We start from the raw sequence: 10,780 nt of genomic DNA, 5'->3' as shown, positions 1-10,780 counted from the left end.
CAATTTCATTGTTACAAATTGAACATAATTAAAGCATAGTGATTAATCACAAAAACAATATGTAATTATATATGTGTTTTCCAATGGTCTTCGGCGACCCCTGTGAAAGGGTCATTCGACCCCCAAAGGGGTCGCGACCCACAGGTTGAGAACCGCTGCTATAGTTGATTTCCAGTTTCATTCCATTGTGATCTTAGAAGATGCTTGATATGATTTCAGTCCTCTTGAACTTGTAGAGACTTGTTTTGTGTCCTAACATGGGGTCTATCTTTGAAAATGACCCATGTGCACTTGAGAAAAATGTATATTCTGCAGCTTTGGGGTGAAATGGTCTATAAATGTGAATTGAATCCATCTGATCCAGTGTGTCATTTAGAGTCACTGTTTCCTTATTAATTTTTTGTCTGGAATATCTATCCAGTGAAGTCAGTGGGTGTTAAAGTCCCCAATCTAACTATATTGCTGTTGATCTCTTCCTTAAAGTCCTCTAGAAGTTTGGTGTTTTTTTAATGTATTTAGGTGCTCCTATATTGGGTGCATATATGTTTACCAGATAGCTTGCTGAATATAATAATCTTGGTTTCAGATCCTTACTATTCATTACCTTGAGTACTTCATGCTATTCCCCTCTGACCTATAGAGTTTCTGATGAAAAATCAGCTGGCAGACTTATGGGAGCTCTTTTGTAGGTAATAAATTGCTTTTCTCTTGCTGCCTTAAAGATTCTCTTTGTCTTTTATTTTTGGCATTTTAATTATGATGTGTTTGGGCATGGGCTTGCTTGGGTTCTTCTTGCTTGGGACTCTCTGTGCCTCCTGAATTTGTGTGACTTTTCCCTTCACCAGGTTAGGGAAGTTTTCTGCCATTATTTCCTCAAACACATTATCCCAGCGATGGGCAAATTACGGCCTATGGGCTGGATCCAGCCTGTTTGAAATGAATAAAACTAAAAAAAAAAAAAAAGACCGTACCCTTTTATGTAATGATGTTTACTTTGAATTTATATTAGTTCACACAAACGCTCCATCCATGCTTTTGTTCCGGCCCTCCAGTCCAGTTTAAGAACCCATTGTGGCCCTCAAGTCAAAAAGTTTGCCTACCCCTGCATTATCCCTTGCTTGCTTTCTTCTCCTTCTGGCATTCCTATTATACGAATGTTGTTACATTTCATGTTGTCCCACAGCTCCTTTAAGCTGTCAAATCACACAATCAGAGAACCAAAAAGAAAAAACAATTGAAAAACAGGAGTTTTCTACCCTGTCTTCTAATTCACCAATCCAATCCTCAGCTTCCCCTAACCTGCTGTTTATTCCTTCCACTGTGTTATTAGTGCTATGTCCTTCTTTATTTCTGACTGGTCTTTTTTCAAGTTACTATATCTTTTCTCATGATGTGGAGCATCTTTGCCATCATTATTCTTGACTCTATATCTGATAAATTTCTTATCTCTATTTTGTTTAGCTCCTCTCTGGAGAATTCTCTTGTTCATTCATTTGGCGATTGTTGTTTTTTGTTTTTTATCTCCCCATTAGGGTTGCCTGTTTGGGTTTGTGTCTATGTATTAGGTAGATCTGCTATGACTCCCAATCTCTAGTGCAGGATTATGTCAGATGCTGTTTCTGACTGGCCCTGAGTACCCTGTTTGGAACCATCAGCAATTCACAACTTGGGGTTCCCTCTGCTGGGGCTGCCTGTCTTTGGAAAAGACCAAAACGTGCACCAGGGTCTGTTTTTCCTAACCCTGGGCCCAGAAGGAGATCAGGCAAATACTCAAAGCCTCCAGAGACCCACCTCTGACCCATTCAGACTTGATTAGCCTCAGGCTATCAACCACAGGATCGAGCAAGCGGTCTTCCCACAGGATTCAGCAACTGCCTTCCCCCAGGGGGAAAATCACCTGATAGCAAAGGTCCATGGAGAAAGATGCCCTCTGCAGCATGAGTGAATGACTCACAGAAAACAGGGTGGCTGCCCTCTAAGCTCCAACTCCCAAGCCCCCAACTCTGGACTCTTCTCACACATCTCCAATCCACACTGCCCTCCCTCTGCCAGAGCCCAAGATGAGTGGCTGCACACAAAATTTTGTGTCTTGGCCCTTTAAGAGGGTTCCTGCATTTTCACTGGCAGACAGCAACTCTGGCTGGCAGACAGAAACTCTGCTTTTCACAGCCAGGTGTTATGTGGGCACCTTTACCAGTCTGGTTCTCTGGAACAGGGAGCTCAGCTTGGGGTTTAAACCCCAGAGTTTTTGGTGGGAACCCCCTATAGCTGAGATATCCCTCCAGACCTTCAGTTGTTGTCTGTGGGACCCAGACAGCCCTTTCGCATCTCTGCATTTCCTGCCTGTCTCTACGCAGTCTCCACTTTCTGTCCTTAGTTATCAGGGTTCTCTCCAGCTAGTCTTCAGTTGATTTTTCAGGGTGGTGTTTCTATATTTCAGTTTTATTTCGTTTGGTCCAGAAGAGTGTCAGTATAGCTTCCACTTACTCCACTGTCATTTTTAAGCCTCTGATACCACACTGTCTTGATTACTGTAGGTGTAAAGCAGCCTTAATGTTGGGTAAAGTGATTCTTCTACCTGTTTTTCAAGACTGTTTATCTGTTCCAGGGCCTGCACCTTACAATATAAATTTTAGAATAAGCTTGTCTGTGCCAACAAGAAGCTTTGCTGGGATTGTGATAGGAATCATGCTATACCTGGAGACCAATGTGGGGAGAATGAAGTCCTCCAGTCCACAAACACAGAATGTGTTTTTATTTAGTTAGATCATCTTTGACTTTTTCTGTCAGCATGTTGTAATCTCAACAAGCAGATATTAGACACGTTGTGTTCAGTTTGTAACTTTTGTTTTCTTTGGAGTGATTATAAACAGTGCTATGTGTTGCACCCCAGTTCCCACATGCTCACTGTGAGTATCTGGAAATGTGTTTGAGTTTTGTGCATTGTCCTTGTATCCTGCAACCTTACAGAACTCACTTAGTTCTAGAAGGTTTGGGGGGGGGGGTTCTATGTAGATAATCATGTCATCTGTCAGTAGGAACAGTTTTCTTCCTTACCTATGTGTATGATTTTTATTCTTTTTTCTGTCCTATTCCACTGACTAGGACTTCCAGCACAGTGTTTAATAGTTGTGGTGAGAACAGACATCCCTGCCTTGTTTTCACTCTTAAGAAGAAAGCATTCATCTTTCTCCACTATGTATGAATTGAGCTATAGGTTAGTAGAGGTGTTTCCCCTCTATTCTTATTTGCTAAGAGTTTTGTCATGAGTGGGTGTTGGCATTTTTCCAAATGCTTTTTCTGCATTGATACAATCATATGGGTGTTTTTTTCTTTAGCTTGTTGATATGATGAATTACATTGATTGACTTTAAATGTTGACTCAGACTTGCATACCTACAATGAATCCCACTTGATCATGGTGTATAATTCTTTTCATACATTGCTAGATTCAATTTCCTAATATTTTGTTGCAGATTTTTGCTTCTGTGTTCATAAGGGATATTAGTCTGTAGGTTTCTCTTTTTTGTACTATCTGCCTGGTTTGGGTGTCAGGCAGGGTAATACTAGTTTTCTAAAATGAGTTGTGAACTATTCCCATCTCCTCTATTTCCTAGAAGGAATTGTATAAAATTGGTGTTATTTCTTCTTTAAATGTTTGATAGAGGTCTCCAGTGAATCTATGTGATCATGGAGATTTCTTTTTTGGGTGCTTCTTTTTTTTCCCCTTCAATTGCCATCGACATTCAATATTATATTAGTTTCATGTGTACAACATAGGGGTTAGACATATATATAACTTATGAAGTGATCTTCTTGATAAGTCTAGTACCCATCTGGCACCATACAAAGATATTGCAATATTGTTGTCTACTAGAGACCCGGTGCATGAATTCGTGCACAGCTGGGGTCGCAAGGGGGAGGGGTTGCTGAGACATGATCAGCCCTCTGGGTGGGTAGTGGGACCCCCTTGTCAGCCCGTGACCCAGATCCATCCCACTGATGTTCACACCAGTTGTCAGGGCCACCTGGCAGCCACTTTTATATCCTTTCTCCCTCGTGGAGTGACTAGGGTGGGGAAGCAGCCACAGTACAGGAGGCTGACTTCTAGGAGGCCAGCAGCACTGTCGGGATCATGCTGGTGGCTCTGGTCCATCAGTGCCTGACCCATTCTCTGGAAATTGGACCTGCAGAACTACTGAGGGAGTGGCTACCACCAGGCCAGTGGGCCATCAGGACAGGTCTGTCAGCTGAGTGGTGCTCCCGCTGTGGGAGCACACTGACCACCAGGGGGCAGCTCCTGCATTGAGCATCTACCTCCTGGTGGTCAGTGTGCATCATAGCAACCAGTCATTTCAGTCATTTCAGTCATTCCAGTAGTTCCAGTAATTCAGCTGTTCTGTTGCTTAGGCTTCCTATCTAATAAAGAGGGAATATGCTAATTGACCCTCACACCATCGCAAAGATGGTGGCACCCACAGCCAATAAGGGGGGAATATGCTGATTGACTGCCTGGCCCTCAAAGATGGTGGTGCCCACAGCTAACAAGGAGGTACTATGCTAATTGACTGCCTCACCCTCAAAGATGGCAGCGCCCACAGCCACAAGATGGCAGTGCCCAGTCCCCTCAGCCCCCCAGCCGCTCGGGGCCAGCCCAAGGCACAGGCAAGCCTCAGATGGCGGCTTCCCAGCTGCCCAGGGGCGCCCAAAGCTCAGGTAACCAGGGCCAGCTGAGGCTTGCGCTGCTGGCAGTGGCAGCAGCAGAGGTGTGATGGGGGCGTCACCTTCCCCTGATCGCCGGATCACCTCCTGCCCTGAGGGCTCCTGGACTATGAGAGGGGGCAGGCCGGGCTGAGGGCCCCCCCACTTCAGTGCATGAATTTTCATGCACCTGGCCTCTAGTTTACATATATAGATGTTCCCTATGATGTACTTTATGTTCCTGCGACTATGTTGTAATTGCCAATTATACTTCTTTTTAAAAAAATATATTTTATTGATTTTTTACAGAGAGGAAGGGAGAGAGATAGAAAGTTAGAAACATCGATGAGAGAGAGACATCGATCAGCTGCCTCCCGCACATCCCCTACTAGGGATGTGCCCACAACCCAGGTACATGCCCTTCACCGGAATCGAACCTGGGACCTTTCAGTCCGCAGGCCGACGCTCTATCCACTGAGCCAAACCGGTTTCGGCACCAATTATACTTCTTACTCCCTTCACCGTTTTACCTAGTCCCCCCACCCCTTCCCATATGGCAACTATTAGTTTGTTCTCTGCATCTACTAGTATGAGTCTGTTTCTTATTTACATCAATTTTTTAAAATGATAATAGAACTATTCAGGTTGTTTATTTCATCTTGGTTGAGTTTTGGTAGTCTAGTTTGTGAGGAATTGGTCAATTTCTCCTTAGTTGTTGTATTTATGAGCAGAAAGTTGTTCATAGCATTACCTCGTAATCATGGTAATGTCCCCATTTCATCCTGATATTGGTGACTTGTGTCTTCTCTCTTTTTATCTTCTTCAGTCTTACTAGAGATTTGTAAACATTATTGATTTTTTTGAAGATCCAGCTTTTTGTTTTACTGATTTCTCTATTGTTTTCCTCTTCCTTCTTGCTTTGGTTTTATTTTGCTCCTCTCTTTCTAGTCTCTTAAGACAGGAACTTAGAATATTGACTTGAGAAGTGTCCCCTGTCTGATGTAAGCATTCAGGGCTATAAACTTCCTATCACTGCTTTAGCTGCATCCCACGTATTTGATATGTTGTATTTTCATTATAATTTCCAAGTTTGTACACATCAAACAACAGAGCCTCGATATCCATTAAGCAAAAACTGTTAGAGCTGAAAGGAGATGTAGACAAACCCACAATTATCAGGTACATTGATGCCCCTCAGTCAGCAGTGGGAAGAATTACCAGATAGAAAATCAACAAGGGCATCAGGGAATTCAACAACTGAAGAAGTCTGATTAACACCCATACAACAGCAGCAGAATGTGGCTTCTTTTCAAATGACTGTGCAACATAGACCAATCTGAGCAAATGTAAAAGGAATGAAATCATTGGGGTGTATTCTCTGACCACAGTGGAATCAAACTAGAAATAAGTGCCAGAAAAGCACCTGGAAATTTTCCAAACACTTAAGCTAAACAACACACTTTCTTTTTAAATTGATTTTAGACAGAGAGAGAAACATTGATTTGCCATTTCACTTGTTTATGCATTCATTGGTTGATTCTTGTATATGCCCTGACCAGGGATCAAACTCACAACCTTGGCATATCAGGATGACGCTCTAAACAACTGAGCTACCTAGCCAGGGCTGCAACACATAACCCATGGGTCAAATAGTCTCAAAGTAAATTAAAAAATACATTTTCAAATTTTTGTTTTTTAATTAAATTATAGTCTATCCCCTAATTTGACACTAACATCTGATTTGAGAAAAGATTTTGTATGAATAATCTACTCCAAACCAGAAATCTGAATAGGCTCTTCTTCCTTGGTTTATCCACCACTGGTAGAGACAGTGCCCCTAGCACATGGTCCCAGTCAGTGAGTACTGATCCATGCCCACCACAGACCCAGCAGAAAAAGTGGACAGGTCCTCAGACTAAATGACTGTTCCCACCTAGAGCATAAGTGAAAGAGGCACTAGTCCCACTTAGGGGCTGGATTGACACATGCCATGATCAAGGCCTGGCTCCTGCCCCTAAAGGCCACTCCTCATGGCTGGAGTTCAGTGGCTGAAGACTCATGGCATTCAGGCTCTTCCCTTTCCTCTCTGGCCTGTGGATCTCTGACACTGAGACCACCATGTTCAGTCAGGTGGCCCTACTCCTGGGGTTTGCCAGCTCACAAGAGGGGATGTGGATGCGGAGGCCATGCCAAGCCTCCCCAGTGGTCAGCATGTTCCCTGGGATTGGCCCTGACCCAGGAGCAACTTCAATGTTAGCAGGTTCCTCTGAGGTCAGGGAGGCAAGGTTGTCAGCTCAGTAGGGGTCCAGATGCCAGCAGCGGAGAGACAAGGATGCTGAGGAGCCTTCACCTGTGGGAGCCTGAATCACCGCCCGCCAGGTTGGACCTGTCTTTCCCATGACTTCGTCCTGTAGACTCAGCAGCCTGGATCCCTGAGATGTAGGTGCCAGGCCATGTGGTCCACTGTACCTTCTGGACCTTCCAACTGGCCAGAGTGTGCTGACTACAGGGCAGAGAGCAGCAGCACCCCCTGCAAGAATATCTGATTTACCTCCATTCCCTCCTGCCTGTGTGCAGTCAGGTCTTAATCACAAAGGTAGCACCTCTTCAGGCAGTCTGTCTCTGCTCCAACTTGACCTATGGTGGGAAGAATTTCCTGAGATGCTGGGTGCCAGGTAAGGTGCTCTTCTGTCAGTGAGGGAGGCTGCTGGTGTCACAGCTGGGCCAACAGGACCCAACAGGCATCCTCCTACACCAGACCACAAGTTGGTCCTATCTATGTCTGTGTCCCTCCCAAGTGCCAGTCCAGCCCTGTGGCCACTGTGAGGTGGGTGGATGTTTAAATGTGCAGCAGGGATATGTTGACTGAAAACTGATTTTAAAGAGAATAAATTAACTATTTGAAAAAGTCACACAAGCCTGGCTTTGCCATAAACAATTTTCAGAGGGATTAAAGGGACTTTAAAATAATGAAAATAAAATACAGGAGAGTTCCTGTACAGTGAGAAAGCCCTTCCTCAGCATAGGAAGAAAATCCTGGCAAGGGCAGGGTAAAATGCACATTTTTTGTAGGCTATCTGGCAATAGAGCTCACTAACCACATCAAAACTTGGACCCAGTCTCTAAGCATTTATGCTAGAAAAGTAACAGAGCAGCACAAACACTGTAGACAGGGATAGTTATCAAAGCATTATTTGTAATAGTATAAAATTATAAGCAGTATAAATGTCCTCCAGAGGACAAATAACATTTCCAGGACAATTTAACTGTCTAAAGACATGAGACAATTGCTGGCTAAAGATGACTGCTGAGCCCACACATTGATTTCTTCCTCCCAAGACCTTGCTAAAATGATAATAAATGTAAGATCTATGGGACAAAGTGACCTGGAGAAGTTGAGGAGAGATTACAACAGATTTTTGAAAGGAAGAACGCAGACCACTGATTTGGCAAAGTGGAGAGCTACTACCAAAAGGAGAGTGGGTTCCCCAGGCACAGCCCTGGGGACAAGCATGGCTGGCAGGAGGACGAGGTGGAAAAGGGGGTGGGGAGGCAGGCTAACTGTCTGCACTGGGGAGACTTCTGCTCCAGCCAAGATTAAGTAATAGGGACAAGATTTACCCTACCTCTCAAACAACAGAGAAACTAGACAAAGTTTATGGAGAGGTTTCAGACGTTGGACAGCAGGCATCACAGGACAGTGACCCCGGAGGGTGAAGAGTGCAGTGAGCCTGGGTTCCCCATGCTCAGGAAGGGGGTCCAGATGGAGTCCTAGGTTAAGGAGACAGCCAGAATCCAGGGAGACTGTTATGGCTATGTTGTGCCCCCATCCCTTCAATTCACATGTTGGAGCCCAGCCCCTAGGACTTCAGGGTGAGTATATTTGGATAAGGGCTTTCACAGAGGTGATAAAGGTGAAATGAGGCCATCAGGCTATCCCTAGTCCGGGGAGGAAGAGAGTAGAAATGAGATTGGGGCCCCTGTGGGATGAGGGGGAACAGTGGTATGGAGGTCCAGTCCAGGCCTACCACCCTGCTGTGCCTCAGTTTGCCCATGCGGTGTAAGGCTGGGCATTTGAGCTGAGATTCCGTGACTCTCAGAAATGAAACTGCCTAGGAGGGGCAGGCCTGAGGTAGGGTGTGTGTAACCAGCATCTTTTCTTTCCAGTGTCACAGTTTTTCCCATATCAAGGGTGGGTGGAGACTGCTGCTCCCTGAGTCATTCTTCTGACAGAGCCCAGCTGACTGGTCCATGGTGGGGAAGTGCCTTTTGCTAACTACAGTGTCCACTTAAACCAGGCAAGCTCCCCACTGCCCTTTCCCCATCTGAGCAAAGCAAGCTGAATGCATGTGCCCCATTGTCAGTGCCTGAAGGCCACAGAGGGCAGGAGGGCCAGGGGACACTAGAGAATCAGATGGACACCAGGGAAGCAGATCGCACAGGGTCTTGTGCTGAGCAAGCAAGCATACAGGTCTGGAGCCCAGGGTGTGGTCTCTAGGGCTGTGGGGCAAGGATGGGAACAGGAACTGGTGGCCATGTGCTTGGACCAGAGAGCTGGCAGTGGCAGACAGGCTCTGGCCATCCTACAGGGAGAGCTCACAGGCCTCCCAACACTTGGGACAATGGGGACCTTGGCCTGGAACAACAAGGACTAGGGTTCTGCCAGTAACCTGAAGAAGACCGACGGGACAAAGTGACCTGGAGAAGTTGAGAAGCTCACCTAGTCCTGACCCCAGTCCAGCCTCCTGATGAGAATGCAACTGCCCACCCTTGGTATCTGCCTGGTAGGGCCCGTACAACTTTTCCACCAATGCACAACTATCTTCATGTGCCTGTTGATAATTCCAAACCCCTGCCACTAATATGCTCTAGCTCTATTATTTTGTCATTTCAGGAAGATTCTACACGTGAAATCATGCAACATGCAACCTGTTGAGACTTGGCTTTTTCACTCAGCACAATTCCCTTGAGGTCCATTTAATTTGCTGTGCATATCAATTATTTTTTATTGGTAGGTAGTACATTGAAAGTTTGTCTAACCATTCACTTGCTGAGGGATATTTTGTTGGTCTGCAATTTTTGGCCATTACAAATAAGGTAGGACACAAATCAAAATGGACACATGAAAAACAAAAATCTATGGGACACAGCCAAAGCAGTTCTGAGAGGGAAATTCATAGCACCACAAGCCTATCTCAAGAAACAAAAAAAAAACCCTATATAATAAAGAGCTAATATGCAAATAGTCATCATGCACCAGGCCGGGGGACCTGAGGCTACACCCCCACCCTTGGGGCATGATGGGGTTGGGGCCGGCCTGGTCTGTGTCTCACGTGATTTCGAGGCACATGCACGTGGGCAAGGACTTGACTCTGGGTCCTGTGGCATGCCCCAGACTCTGACAGGAGGGAGATTTTTATGTCCATTTTACTAATATTCTTTCATCTCTGACACTTCTATTATAGAGAAAGGGAAAATAGCAATATTAAAATATTTTCTCTAATTAATTCCCTTTTAATGTGCACAAATTTTGTGCACCGGGCCGCTAGTTATAATAAACTTTTTAACCTTACAATTTAAAGAACTAGAAAGAAAACAACAAGAAAAGCCCAGAGTAAGTATAAGGAGGGAAATAACAAAGATGAGAGCAGAAATAAATGACATAGAGACTAAAAAGAACAACACAAAAGATTAATGAAACCAAGAGCTGGTTCTTTGCAAAGATAAACAACATTGATGAACTATCAAGAGACAAAGAGAAAGGACTTAAATGTAAGATGAGAAACCATAAAAATACTAGAGGAATCCATAGTCGGCGAAATTGCACACATATGCTGAAGGAATTTCTTCACTGATACTGCTCCTAGGGCTGTGGTCGGCAAACTGCGGCTCACCAGCCACATGCAGCTCTTTGGCCCCTTGAGTGTGGCTCTTCCTAAGCCTTAGGAGTACCCTAACTAAGTTAATAACAATGTACCTACCTATGTAGTTTAAGTTTAAAAACTTTGGCTCTCAAAAGAAATTTCAATCGTTGTACTGTTGATATTTGGCTCTGTTGACTAATGAGTTTGCCGACCAC

Source organism: Myotis davidii, unplaced genomic scaffold (assembly GCF_000327345.1).
Source record: "Myotis davidii unplaced genomic scaffold, ASM32734v1 scaffold2808, whole genome shotgun sequence".
NCBI lineage: Eukaryota > Metazoa > Chordata > Mammalia > Chiroptera > Vespertilionidae > Myotis > Myotis davidii.
Note: the sequence above shows the minus strand (reverse complement) of the source record.